Raw genomic sequence first — 15,763 nt, 5'->3', positions numbered from 1 at the left:
CTTTTTTAGTCCCAGGAAACAACTTGATATTAAATTATTTAAAATAAAATATAGACCAGTAAAATATTTTTTATTTTATATACCATACAGAGAATAAAAGGATAATGTCACCCATTGGTTTGTGAAGACGATTATGAAGCATGGTGATCATTCAGTTAGCATTAGCTAAGAAGCTAAAAATATCAAGCCAACCAACATGAGTAACATTAACAGCAAACATAATCTAATAATATATTTATTATTTTGAACAAATTAATAAAGAAAACACTGAAAATGCTTACCAGATTAGTGGGGAAAGACATGCCACAAAGGGTCCTGGGTTGGATTTGAACCTAGATTATCGAATCATGTGGTCGCCTGCATATGCTGAACTAGTTTTTGTAAAAACAAACCCAGCTTCTAAAGTGGCAGTCACAAAGATTTGGCTGATAGTAATATTACCCGTCAACAAAACAAACTATTGTTTTAACAGTCAGGCAGTTGCTGGCCTGCTCCCATCACTCTGTAATGTGATTTTGTGTGAATGGCATCAGTGTGGAATAGTAGGACCCAGCGAAAGTAGTTGACTAAGCATTCAGAGGTCTCCAGTCTCCAAACCACTCTCAGCATTATTTCAGACTGATCATCTGTCAAAAAGTGCAGAGTAAAGTCTGTAAATATGGATTTTAAGTGCTAGGCTTACTCACACACACGTTGCATTTCCTGTGAACTCCTGTGAATAAAACTTGATGTAAAGTGCAGCTCCAAATGCTTGCATTAGTAGTAACTTCATGCAGCCACATCTGTAATACTGCAAATGTCCCTGTGCTTTGGCTCAATTGCTCTGTATGGTTTTATTTATCAATAGTTAGTGATTTTTTATTTATTTAAATGAAATAAAAGCGAGAGAGAGAGCGAGAGAGAGAGATGGCTACTTGAAGTGCTGACAGCGTTCAAAGTCCTCGCTGCTGCTTTCGTTCTGGTTCGTGAGAGATGCCTCGTGGAGCTGTACGGTGCTGGGGATTTAACTTAATTCGTATACTTCACGGTGAGCACTGAACCAGCCTGGTGAGGCTCCACACCATCTAATGTAAAGACTTCTCTGTCAGCTTTCTTTGTAGTTTTCCTTTAAGATTAACCCCGAAAAACTGGCACTGCAGAGGCCAAAGAGAGGTGGGGGAAATGGAGCGTGTCTGATCAAAGATGAGAGATTTCACGGTAGATTTGGGTAATATCTTAAACTGCATTTACATTTTTGGCAAGAAGGAAAGGAAAAAGCAGGCAGTGCTAATTGACAAAACAGAAAAGTAATATAGAGACAGTCTTCTGGAGCAAAAACACTTCCAAAAAGTTTTTTCTTTTTTGTAATTATGCAGTGTTTAAGATAGGGAACATGTCATGTTGTTAAGAGTCTTAGTCCAAACCTCCGAGCTAATTTGAACTAAATGTCCCGACTGAATGAACAGCCAGCAAATATGCACGTCTCCTCAGAGTCCTGCTGCAAGTGTGGAAAAACAGCAGTTCCACCCTAGACCTGTTATGCAAACTAACTGTTACTGGGTTCACTCTGCACTTCATGCTGCATGCGCAAACATGATCCCTGTATGTATGCTTCACAGCTGCATGCATATTTATGCCTGGGTGGACACATACAGGGGTTTTGGGGAGCGTGTTTTTTGCGTGATTTGAATGTCTTTGAAAGCACTAACCAGTGCTTGATTTCCTTCTGTCTGCATGCATTTATGTGATGCACACGACAGAACATAAGTGAGTTGGGAGGGCCACAGATGAAGGAGCCATCCATGAGTAAAAGACGGAGGAAGAGTTGAGCTGCGCTGCTCATGAAAAGATGAATGCTGTGCAGCTTTTGGCATGTTTATCAGTAAGTCTCAGAGGGAAGAGGATGCTTGCTTGATTGATGGCTGCTCAGTTTCTAATTACTCTGACGTGGTCGGACTCCTGTTAATCCTGTGAAAACTCCAAATCTGACACTCTATACTGCCTGCTGCATTGCCACTGAGGAGGTGAAAGGACAAAAATAAGTTGATGCCTCCGGTTGCTTTACAAACAGAAAGACTCTTCCTGCTCCTTCCTCCTCTCCTAATGGATTTGAGAGGCTTTGTGCATTTCTGTGGGCGTGTAAATGGATGTGATCGGCAGTTGCCACGTTTAACAGTGGCTAATGATGATGGATAAAGATGCTGATTACAGTCAGGACTGGCTACACGTCCTGAGTCTGTCCCTGTCTTCTTTCACCACAGCCTCTGAGGTTTTTTTTCCTCCCACCAGTGTGTCAAAGCAGCATGATAATTATCCTCCCCTCTCTGTCTCTCCCTGTCAGTTGAATGCTGCCTTTACTGTTAATTTGACACCATTTTGAGGTTAAGGAGTCGTGTGTGATGAGGAAATGAGTTCTGTCTGTTTGACTGGTCAAGATGTAATAACACAGTGGTTTTTCAGCTCCTTTTGATTTGGCCATACCATTTCGCAATCCCTTTAGTGACACACACTCACACCTGAAATAGCAGTTTCACCGTTACCTGTTTCATACAAATCTAATCTTATTGTATAGGCAAAAAAAGGCACATTGCAAGGGCTCAACTGCAGTCTGGGCGCTTTCTACAAGGGGAAAGGGGGTGTTTGACATAATTTATGCTCACTAAAAGTTAATTTACTGGGTCTCTCCTCACTTCTTTATATTTTGCTAGGAAATCAGGTGCAGGGATTTATTCATACACGGCAACATACAAGACAAAAGCAGCTTGAAAGTCACTATTTGGTATGACCACCTTTATTCTTCAACACAGTCTGAACTCTCTGAGGCAGCTTTCTTTTAATTTCTTTAGTCTTTAGGAAAATTTCTCCAGGCTTCTTGAAGGACATTCAAAGCTCTTCTTTGCATGCTGGCTGTCTTTTGTTCTGTTCTCTGTAAAGATGATTCCACACAGCTTCAACAATGTTGAGGTCCAGGCTCTGGGGATGCCAGTCCATGACTGATAGTGCTCCATTGTGTGTTTTTCTATCCAGGTATGCTTTTACTGCACTGGCAGTGTTCTTTTGTTCTCAGTTGTCCTTGTCCTTTTTCTTTTGTTCTCTATTTGTTCACTTTCCTCAAATCAAAATAAGGACACACTACACATCATGTTGGGTATGATATGCCAAGTTGTTTATCTAAAAATATCATTATATGTCTGTGAAACTGTGTTATCTTTGGCATTTTTGTAGATTCAAGTAAAGAAATGGGAACCAATTAATCATTTTTGTGACAGGCTGCTTGTAATAAAGCACCTATTGTTATGTGGAGACACACCATTGACTTTTTGTCCTTGTTAAGTGGCTAAACAAATAAACAAAAAAACATTCCTTTATAAAATGGTCAGGTAAAGGTCGGGATTGAAAAAGAGCAAAAAAGCAGCCAATGTCCAACGGAAAAATCTGAAAGACCTTCAAAAAGTCTGGAAAATTATCGCTCAAGACCACTGAAACATTACAACAAAGTCTGGCTGAAAGTACAAACAAATGAGGGGTGGCTAAAAGATTAGCACTAAGTATCAAGCTTTGTGAAAACACGTACTGGGGGGAAAGTTTGGACTGTATTAAATCTAATCACGATGCTTTTTCATATAGTGTCCTGCTAGCATCATAAAGAGTTAATAGGTGTTTTGCTATTTCTGTTTCTGTGCTTTCAGTTGCAATCATTTTGTTTCCATTGATTTTTCTCAATAGTTGCAATTTAGATATGTGGACAAGGGAAAAACTAAAGGCAACATCAAAATACAATGTCTTAGTAAGATGCTTGGTCTGCTGTGAAACTGGAAAAATTCCAAAAGGTATTTCATCATTTCTCATTTTAATGTCTGTCTGATAGGTTGGTTCAAAATCTCCTAGATTTTGATCTGAAGACTGCAAAAGCCATACCATATAATAGTTGAGTCTAATTGAATTGAATTGAATTGAATCTCTATTTTGAACATCTTAAGAAAGTACAACAACAGAGAAATAAAAAGAGACAAACAAACAAAAAAGCACAGTTTCCACACCATCTATATCAATCTGCACTTGTGTGCTTCTTTGGGAATTCCCAAATAAGACTATTTTAGTTTACTTAGATTAAGCGATAGTTTATTCCTGTCAAACCATTTTTTAATTTTGCACATTTCTGATGTAATTGTATCCAGCAGCTCCTTTAGATTCCCCCCAGAACAAAAAATATTTGTGTCATCTGCAAATAATAATAATTTTAATATCAATACAAATATCATTTATATAAAAGTTCATATGGTAAACGGCCTGTATTTGTATAGCGCTTTTACTAGCCCCGCCTAAGGACCCCAAAGCGCTTTACATACCCAGTCATCCACCTATTCACGCTCACATTCACACACTGGTGGAGGCAAGCTACAGTTGTAGCCACAGCTGCCCTGGGTCAGACTGCCATATCGCGCCATCGGCCCTTCTGGCCAACACCAGTAGGCGGTAGGTGAAGTGTCTTGCCCAAGGACACAACGACCGAGACTGTCCGAGCCGGGGCTCGAACCGGCAACCTTCCGATTACAGGGCGGACTCCAAACTCCTGAGCCACGATCGCCCGTTTAATTTAATTAAAGTGTTTTTTTCATCTTCATTGTTATTTCTTCCACATTGGCTTCTCTTCATTAGCTCAATATTAAATCCAGAATCTCATTTAAAATTCTTCTGTTCACGTACAAAGTCTTCAATAATTATCTTAAAGACCGCATAGTACCGTATCACCCCAATACACTACGTCACTCTCAGACTTCTGGTTAACTTGTGGTTCCTAGGATATTTAAAAGTAGAATGGGAAGCAGAGCCTTCAGCTTCCAGGCCCCTGGAAACAGCTTCCAGATTGGATTTGAGAGACAGATGTTTCTTTTTTCTTGTTTCAGTGTTTCTTCTTCATGCACCTTTTTACACTCAATATGTGTTTATACACCAGCCTGCATTTAATCATCAGTTATTATCACTCACTGACACTCTTCCATAGTGTGTCTTTTGTCCCCTCTTCCTCTCCTCACCTTCACCTGGTTGTGGCAGATGGCCGCCCCTCCCTGAGCCTGGTTCTGCTGGAGGTTTCTTCCTATTAAAAGGGAGTTTTTCCTTCCCACTGTCTCCAAGTGCTTGCTCATACAATGTTGTTTGACTGTTGTTTTCTCTGTACTGTTGTAGGGTCTTTACCTTACAATATTAGGCAGTTGTTATTTGGCGCTATGTAAATAAAATTGAATTGAATTTAATGAATTATTCAGGGAACATGGGATAACATCCAAACCTGTATACTCCTGGTGTCTTCTGTCTTTTGCAAACAGACCTGTGAACACTGCACCTTGTCCCGCACGCCTCGCGTCTCCTTCATGTTACAGGCTTAATTTTTCTCACTCCTGTGATAACGAAGAAGACGTACAAGAGGAGAAATGGAGGCCTCAGGAGGGCTGTGCTCTTTGTGCATTTCACGATTAACATTCATAAGTGACACTAAGGATTTGAAGTAACTTAGTGTGATTAGATGGAATTAGTTCTAGATGGTTGACGGTGCAAAGTGTTGGTAAATAAGGACTTTTCAAAGTGCATTACTTCAATAAGATGCTTTAATTAAGATGCACAGAGTGGACCTGCTCCTCGACGTGAAACTATAAGTGAGAAGCCCTTTGGAAAAGTGTCCTGATGTTTGTAAGATCAGACAAAATGAGGATGATAGGTCACTTTATATGCCGTGTGAACAGTCAATTAAGAACCCGGCTGCAGCGGATCACCTGATAAGTCCTGAAAAACCTTCACGCACAGTTAATGGTACATGCACTTGCTCACAAACTGAGTACACACACATTAGCGCACATGCATCCATTAAAAAAAGTTTGCATAATATCAGATGTACTCTCGCTCTTCAGGGTCAGTGCATCGTCTTTTCAGAACCTCTTCTGTCGAGGAGATTAAAGGGCAAACACTGCTGCCCTGAGAATTACCACCACAATGTGGTCGTGTGATTATTTCCAACCCAGGTCTCGACTGGGGAGCTACTTTTGGAGTTAATGATCAGAAGGGAAGTGGTGGAAGATAAAGATAGAGGCAGAGCAACCCCTCGGAACCTATCAGCATTCATCTTGGGGACGATTTGCTCTCACATTTTCCCGGGTGAGAGCTCAGCAGAGGGAATATCCATCAATACAGAGCCTCCTGTATTTCCCAGGAGATTTGGAGGAAATTATGTCCATGAAATGGTTATTTTACCCAGATGGAAGGATTTTCTCTATCTTGCAATTTGCAATTAGCAGCAGATAAGGTGTGCTCCTTAAATAGAGGCACATTCCTATAATGAACTGGGAGTTGACATGCATGATAATGCATTCTGTGCACAGTCACACCCTTCTCACTCTGGGCCCTGCACACCTGGAATCCCCTTATTCTGTCAATCTGTTCAGCAATTAGAGTGAGACCTCCCTGCCACCTTGGCAGGAGTGATGGGAAGTGGCTTTTCCAGTGAGGATTTTCGGGGAAAACGTGTACGTGTGTGTTAAGCTGCTTATGCGTGGTTGCATGTGCAGAAGTATGGTCACATACAGGGTTGAAGATTCTATTTTATTCCCATAGGAGTTAAAGTAGAAATCAAGCACCTTGATTCTCTAATTAAACCTTTCTCATGCTCAGTGTTACTTCTAGTTTTTAAAATCACACTCTTACCAGGTTAGCTTACTGAGTAAGTATACACCACATCCATCTCCCTGCTTCTCTTCAGTTTTCTCATGCTCCTTATCACTATATCACCAAGCTACTGAGCCTCAAAGCCATGCTAAAAACAGGCCACACACACTCCCATCCTCCTTCTCTTTTGTCACCGTTTCTGAATCATTTCATCTCCAGCTCATTCTGCTTCACAGTCACATGTGTGCTTTGTTCACATCTGTCAGGCTCTTGTGCGCTGATTGTTCAGCGATGACGTACAGGTGGTTGTTATTGTGAGGCTGCTTTGACCGCTCTGCAGCTGTGTGCCTTTCCTGCAGTTTATGTTGTGTTTTAATCAGGAATAAACTAAGAGAACAACATCAGGGTGAGTTATCTACCTCAATTCAGTTCAGTTTTATAGTGACGCAACAGTCACTCGCTGTTTTGTGTTAAGACACTACAATATCAGAAGGTGGCAACAGTGGTGAGGAAAAAACTCTCTTCTTACTGAGGTTCCTCACGTGACATCGTGTGCATAGTGCTTGAGACTTGTCTGCTATAGTGGACATGATATAACCACCACTTATGGAGAATTCCCACCTGATTCCTTGAGGTTGTTGGTTTTCACTGGGTGAAGTCAGTTGCAAAGAAGGTGCAGGGGGTTATTGATCAGTCTATAGGTCTGTGTCACTGGGGTTTACCAATCACTGCCATCGACCTCCAGTAACTACTTACAACTGGTAAGATAATACTCTCCTCATGGCAGGTGGTTGCCAGATGGTCACAGACTAGTCTCTAGTTGTCTTAATCACTTGATCCTACGTTGTCACGATGATTGTCACATGTCCAAACAAGTTAATGTCACATTTTTAATAGTCATGTGACTGAAAAAACCCCAATAAGAAGAAACCTCCACCAGAACTCGGTTCAATGACTGGCAGCCATTTCCCACAACAAGTGGAGCAGTGGAAAGAGGATAAAAACCATAACGGAGAGAAAAGGACAAAACAAACCACGAGTGGGAGTAGACAAAAGTTAACAGCATGCAGCAGTGGCATTAGTGAAAAGAGGGTACTAGAGAAGTGCTCAGTGCATCATGGGAAATGCCCCAGCAGCCTGAGTCTGCAGCAGATTAACTAAAGGACGGTAAAGAGCCGTCTGATCCAGCCCTAGCTATAGGCTTTATCAAAAAGGAAAGTTTTAAGTGTAGTCATAAAACTGGAGAGAAGCTATTCAGCACTGAAAACTGGAATTAAGCATTTAGCTGGCAAAGGAAATAAAATCAACAAGTGACGTTTTAAGTGCAAATTAAATAATAAAAAGAACACGCTGTTATAGGGTAAATTCTGCAGGCCAGTTCAGCTGTTTTCAGTCTTTATTCCAAGAATTTAGCTTCTTTTTTTATTCACAGCCTAATTTTTAACAAGGTTAAGCAAAATTGTGATACAAGCAGGTCAGTGATGCTCAAAAGATATTTTAGAAGGGCTTCTTGGTAATTTTTTTTTTTTTTAAACTAAATGTGATGCACATGAGTGTATGGACTCAAATCTGCTGTCAGAAATTAGTTGTACAGCAACTCTATTTTACTAAGAGAGCTGAATCTTCTCATCAAGCAGATTCTTCCTCAAAGTGCACAGCTGACTTTTACTTGTTCATCTCCATAAAGTCAGCTTCCTCTCCTTCCTGTTGCCCGAGGCCTCGTCTGTTCCTCATACCAACTCTCCCTTTCTCCCCCACCACTGTTCCCTTCTTTCATTCTGCTGTACCACTCTAACCGACTCACGCTCACCCAGCTGCAGGCCCCTGCTGCCTGTTAGTCCTGTGAAACTTATTAATTAAATCTGCAGATTGAAAGACCCCCATGGGAACAATGTTTAATCGATGCGCACAAATAGATGACTTTCATTCCACACAATTGCTCCCGTAACACTTGCCTGATCCTTGGCCCAACTGAGAGAACTCTGTGTGTGTTTGTACAATTACAAAAAGATCATGTGAACAGCATAAGAGCAATCACAGTCAACAAACAAATTTTGTAACAATCCTTTACAAGACATCGCAAGTAAAGTGTGTTTTTCTGCTACCTTTTTGCCTCTCTTGTGATATCTCTGTGTTTCGAATGTTCTCTTTTTTCCCCATCTTCCTTTCATCCTGGTTCTCCTTTCCTGCCCTTATCTAAATCGGGAGATTTAAAGATTATCTAATAAGTAGCAGAGGTTTACTCTAACAGCTGTCATCTCTCTCCCTATGGCAGAATGATGTCACTGGCGAGTCACAAGACTCCAAATATGCAAATTGCACTAAACCTGTGCCTAACCATGTACAAAGGAAGTCAAATACTCATGCATTAAACTTGGCATGAACATATGTGCATTCACATGCTAAGTGGACTCAGTGGTAAGACAGAGGGGTGCAAGGCCCGTCTACAGCTGCAGGCAGTATCCCGTTTCGCCCAGCTGTTCTTTTGCCCCTTCGGCTAATTCTGGGTCTGACCTCCACATCTCCAGCAACAGCAACCCAGCCCAGCTGCCTCAAACATCAGCAACAACACAAAAAATGCAAAGTCACAGGGGAAAACACTGGCATGACTCACCACAGCTGTAGCAATTTCTCTTAAAATAGCCAACCAACGAGCTTCACTCTTTAGTGTGCCGCTTCATAAAAACGCGTTTTACACGGGTCATCGTTTTATCCTTAGATTTTAGTCGAGTTGAAGGCAGCCGTCAGTGATAGCAGGTGACAAGTGATAGTCAGTGTCACCTGCTGACAAAAACAGCAGGAACGTGGCCCAATTTGCCGTTTTCAGGCAGCGACGTTTGGCGTGACATGAGGAGGTCATATGCAGGATACCCTTGAGGAAGACTTCAGATGAGATTCTTTAAAAACAAAGCTTTACTTGTCCCCATAAAAATTTTTCTGGCCAAAGTTTTCCGCTTTGATGCCTGGTCATGAGCAGAGCCGAGCACAAAGAGCTCATTTGGTCATTTCTATATTTATTTCCTTTTAACGAGCCACAGCAAATTAGTCCAACAGCTATGTCTGTTATTTCTTACTCCCACTCAATCTGACCTCATTTTTGTAATTTATCTTTCAGTTTTGACTGGTTTCCCTTTTTCGCTAAACTTTTTCTTTTATTTCTAACATTTGATCGTTTTTTGTGATAAGCTGAAAATTGTTATTTGCAGCTTATTGGCATTTTGTAAACTACAAATTACAAACTGAAATGTGGGCAGGGAATAAAGTGAACAGGAAATCGTGCAGTAAATTTAATGGAAGTCTTAACTGTTGGCAAAATAAAAACCACAAATTTCACAAAGGGGAAATATCACGAGGATTATCTACTTCATAGATTTCCTCTGGGTATCATAAACATCCAAGCTAAATTTAAAGCAATCCATCCTACAGTTTTTAAGACATTCACGACTGGGTCAACGTATTAAAGGCATTGCCATTAGTGCGGCTTTGAGTAGGTATAGCTCTTCAATTTCTTCTTAACCAGTTAGCCAACCACACAAAAAAAGAGAGTACATTAAACCTTGAAGGAGATAAGCTACAGCAGAAGACCACACTGGGTGTCGCTTCTATCAGCTAAGACCAGGAAACTGAGGCTACACTTCATAAGACATAAGATTGGTAAAACTTTTCTGGTCTGAGGAATCTCAGTTTCTGCTGGAACATTCAGATGGTTGAGTGAAAATGTGATATAAAGAGCATGAAAGTATGGATCCATTCTGCCTCCTATTAACTGTTCATCCCAGTATTGTTGCTGACCACATCCAAACTTCTATGACCACAGTATATCCATATTCAGATGGCTGCTTCTAGCAGGAAAACACCCCATCTCACAAAGATCAAATCATCTCAAACTGTTTGTTTGTTTGAGTGTTTGTTTGATTTTCTTGAACATGACTCAAATGGGGTCCACAGTCACCGGACCTCAATCCAAAAGAGCAGCTCTTTGTGGTGAAACACGAGATTCACATCACACAAAGGAAGAGATGCTTCTCCTACAGCTTTTAAAGGTTTTTATAGGAACTGACCCACTGATGTGGAAAGGATAATAGAAAGTTGTATGGGGTCATTTATCATCCCAGAAATATATGTATGGTTTTAAATTTAATAGACTTTAATTTATTGCAGTTTTACACTTTTAAGAACTACACTCATGTTTTAGAATGAACTTTGACTAACAGACCTGGAAGAATGATTGCTGCAGAAGCCTCAGGCAGATACTTAAAGCCCAAAGTGATGATGAAAATGGCTCAAACTGCAGATATGAGCTGGTATATCTACTTTTGCATAAAATTATTAAAAACCAGGTCTGATAAATGCAAACATTAAAAATGTTCCTGCGTAACATATACTGATGTTATACATGTCCCCCCTTGGTCACTTTAGTCTCTAAAATAGATCGTTTGGGGGTTAATTAGTAATTGTCCTGTTTGTTAAACTGCATTGAAATATGGCATTGCAGATGCACACTGGAATAAAAGTAAAAATTAAATAAACAGTGTTATTCTGAAAAAACACCTGTGTTATGACAGCAACACTGTCTAAACCCATCAGGGATCTATCGGCTAAATAATAATATAACCTTTCAAAAACCCAGATTCTTTTTTCAGTGACCTCAAAAGCCCAGAGAGTAAATTTAACAAAGCTACAGCAACATCACAAAAACCACCTCAGTGGTGTAATGATTCGTGAAGCAGGTGGGGTACTGCTGATTGGACACGGGCACCCTGCAGCCCCATCTTATGCATTTCAAATGACTTTGGCTGCATAGATGTGCAAATTTTTTTTAAAAGTCACTGTCCCAGTGTAGACTGGTGCACGCTTATCTGCTCTACTGATCGCAACGCTGGGCTCATTTCTCTGCTAAGTGTTTAGTGGGGGATGAGTAGCTGAGGCATGCTTTAGATTTGTGGTGTGGAGATGTGGACTACAGCCAAGATTTGTGTGGACGCGTTGCCGTCTGACAGGCTTTTCATCAACAACATCGCAACAGTGGACTAATGCCAGAGTTTGGAGTGTACGGACTCCATCATTCACAGACTCACACACTCCCTTCATCCTGGAGCAATGAGGCGAAGCATTCTGCTCACAGATCATGTGCGCCCAAGACAAGTTTAGGACTGGGGTGAAGGAGACGACATCTGACAGAGGTTCTATTGGCTGAACACATCTTATCCACGACTGAGCCACCAGGACATCTATCTCTTGATTCAATCAAGACACAAGGAAATTGCCTTCAAATTCAATGCATGTCAGTGTATCTGTCACTGAAGCAGCATCAATCACATGGCTCATTTGTGAGCCAAAAAATCCAGAACTTCCTGAAAAATGTCTTCAAGACACTTCACACAAAAGGTTTGCTTTTAGAAGGGTTATTTTTCGAGGGTCAAGGTTCAATAGACAGATTTATCTTTATGGGGAGAAGGCTGATTTTCGAATTTAGACGTTTTCCTGAAATCTCAGCTGGAGCTGTAGATGTACTAGTATTTTTTATATCATCACCAGACAGAATAAAACAAATGGATTAGAAAAATGAAATCAGTGCAAAGTAGCTAAAAACCTCCATTCTATCTGAAAGCCACCAGATGGCGATAGCTGTGGTTGCAAAACAACTTCCAGTCCTATAGAAGAGTTTGTCTGATATCTCCGTAAATATGTTGTTCCTGCATTATTATAAAAAAATTTCTTTATTAATTTATACAATATAATAAATATATTATCAAGCTAGGTTAGATGTTAGCCAAATTTATGTCACGCATGTTAGTTTGTTAGCGATCATTTTTAGCCATTAGACAATGAAATTCTATGAGAAAACAGGTTTGTTCCTGATGTCCATAAACACTTTCCTGCTGAGTTTAAGAGTTCACTCATTCTGGGTCGTACTGAATAAAAGATTAACTCCGATAGTAAATCATAATCACACTAATGATTGACAGTGCAGTTGATTCCTCTTGTGCATTTCCAGATACTTCACTGAATTTTTCAGTGAGAAAATAACAATCATCAAATTCCTGGAGAGAGAGATTGCTGAAATGGAATAGACATGAAGGAATGAATAAAGAAGTGGAAAAACTTGAGAGACCCCAATAACCCCAATAAATAAATAAACAAATAAATAAATGAATAAAACTGACAACAACAGAAACTTTGAGCCTAGGATGAAAAAAGAAAGTCCCAGCTTTTTATTTGTTTTCTTACCGCATATAAAACATAGTCAGTGGCGGATCTACCTGGTGGCATGGGGTGGCATGCCACCCTAAAATAATCTCTTGCCACCCCTGCTGCCACCCTAGTTTTGCATATGGCAATGTTGTTTATTAAAATAAGCTAAATTGAAAACAGCCTAGCTTTTAAAATTTGTTGCTGCACCCAGTTTTGACAAATGTGAATGAAACTTACATAAGTAGCATTAAATCTTTGATGCTGAAGGATCAATTAACAATGGTATAAATTTAAAATGAATTTATTACACAGTAGAAAACTCATTGCTAACATGAGGCCAGCTGGGTGACAGTGCTTTAGTTTTTTTATTAAAATATGCTATAAAATGACACAGAGTCTCTGCAGTGCACAAATTATGAGCATGAAATTCTATAATGAATGACATATTAAGTTAGCAGTGTAAGGCTGATCTTTGCAGTATTAATAGTGCTAGTTACTGTAGTGCAGTCATGTTATACATAAAAATGAATGCCTGACATCTTAAAATTTAAAGGACATTGATTAGGTGAACAGTAAGTGTAAATTGGTCTCTCATCTGCAGGCACTGAAGTCTCTTTAGGTTTAGATTAGGGTGAAAACAGCTATTTCTCTCATCTGCAGGCACTGCTAGACATCTCTGCATCTATAGCACACAGTAAAAGTTTTATATGATGGCTGCAGTATGCTAATAAAATGACACAGGTTCTCTGCAGTGCAGTCATTTTAGAGCATAAAGCACAAATGAGAGTCATCTTGACGTCTTTTAAAGGATATTGTTAGAGTGGACCAGTGACGCTGGTGGTGTGTGCAGCATGAAGCAATGAAGCAGCTGAGCATCCACATAATCACAAACATGCTCTTTAGGAATATTTCTAGGGGGGGGGGTGTTAAAAAATTTGTTTATAGAAAACAAAAATTAAAAAATAAAGTCTTGCTAAATGGTGTGTTTTTTATGATTTCTAAATTATGCCCTGAGAGGATTTCTAAAGGTACATTTGCAGTGAGTCTCCTTCGTATTGAGCAACAGATCGGCTGTGACTTAAAGTTCAATGAGCAAGTTTTCTTTTGAAGTTCCTTCCAGTTCTGATGATGTTGTAATACTGTTCTAACGGCTATCGACACTCAAAAAGGCAAGAAGAGAGAAGAGCTTGTGTTAAAGACCAGGAAGGATCTGATTTCTCTCCACAGTCTTCATTCTCCCACTAAAAAATTCACTTTCTGTACTGGTCCTCTGCTTCCTCAAAGACTGCTGTCATTTTCATTTCTCTGTCACCCCCTCGTTCCCACATGCCCTTATTTCTTTTTATACCCCAACTAAACCTGCCAAAATAAAGAAACTAAAAGTTTGGTGTCTTTTTCAGCTCACTTTAGCTTAAAGTTGGCACCTTCAGAAAAATAATGGGCAATGCTTGTGATTCACACCCCTCTAAGAACACAGCTGCTGATGATTTCAGGCTGATTCCCGTGTTTGGTCTCCTAGTGTCGCCAAACATGTGACAACGGCTGTGAATGATAAAATTATGTGGACATGTGTGTACAGTTCTGTGTTAACATATAGTGCAGAGTGTTTTGTATTAACTAGACTGAATCTGGTGGTTATTTGTAAGGCTAAAGCTTGTTTATAGGTTATGTGCCAAGTTTTAATTCTTGGAGATCCTTTTTTTCATCCAACCTCATGAAAATAGAATATTACATTTGTAAATGAGACTATAATAAGGTTTGAGTTTATAAATAAGAGAAAACTATAAACCATGCAGAATGTGAAACATAGGTTGATTTTAGTGAGCAAACAAACTCTTTGCTATCCACCCAAAACACAAAGTGTGAAAACGTAAAGTACAAACCAATGAGGGATGTTTTTTTATCTATACAGTTTTGCAGACATGTGACATTAACTTGTGGAAGTGACAGGCTTGTCTACAAACAGTGTCCAGCTACTCTCAGAGCTGTAGAGAAACTGTGAAAACTCCAACACAAAGTTGAAAAAGTAGACTTTGCCTTCAGAGTAAAAGGTGTGACTTTTGAAAATTGTTGGCTGCAGGTCTGAAGCCCAACTTTCACTTTGAAGGTGAATTTTCTCTATTTCTAGTTCAACCAGTTTCTTGTACAACCACTCGGCCAGTAGTTAGCTAGTATTTAAAGCCCAACACGAAAAACGTTTGGTTACTAGCCTAACCCCAGTTCTGTGAAAGCCGAGTCAAGTGTCTCATTATGGGAAGTGCCCTCTGGAGGCAACCCGCTAGCAACCAAAGTAATCAGATCAAGTTTTGCTGCAGCACCTTCTTTGCAACCAGTTTCGCCCAGTGAGAGCCAACAACCTCCAGGATCCACTGCCAACCAGTTGATAAATAAAAACGATAAAAAACCCAAAAACCATAAATTTCACACCCGAGCCTCAACTCTCGCGGACCAGTACTGGTCTGTGGCCCGGGGGTTGGGGACCGCTGACCTAGAAGAACTGCAGGTCTTGGCTAAATCCTATTGTCAGCTACAAAAACTTGGAAACCACAAAACACATTCCCTGAAAACAAAACCTAAACACAACATAATTGCAAGAACCACCATAACACATAAACTTTAACCCATCCAGTGAGTTCAGTGCAGAACTCTGCATACCCACTAAAATCATATTAATTATGAAGCAGGAAAGAGTATTAAAAAAAGAAAAATACTTGTACTATAGATAAAGCTAAATTCATTATTCAGTTTATGTAAGGCCATTGTTTGCATCTATGGTATTAGCCCTGAGATGTAGGCACTAAAAGCAAAGTGAGGATCCTTTTAAAGATAAACCAATGACTAGTTTTATTTAGCAGTTAACTTTGTATGAAGTACAACAAAGGCAACAGAAACATAAAACCTGTCAAATCAATATGTAGTGTGAGCTCTTGTA

The sequence above is a fragment of the Oreochromis aureus genome, linkage group 9, assembly GCF_013358895.1.
Source record: "Oreochromis aureus strain Israel breed Guangdong linkage group 9, ZZ_aureus, whole genome shotgun sequence".
Taxonomy (NCBI): domain Eukaryota; kingdom Metazoa; phylum Chordata; class Actinopteri; order Cichliformes; family Cichlidae; genus Oreochromis; species Oreochromis aureus.
Note: the sequence above shows the minus strand (reverse complement) of the source record.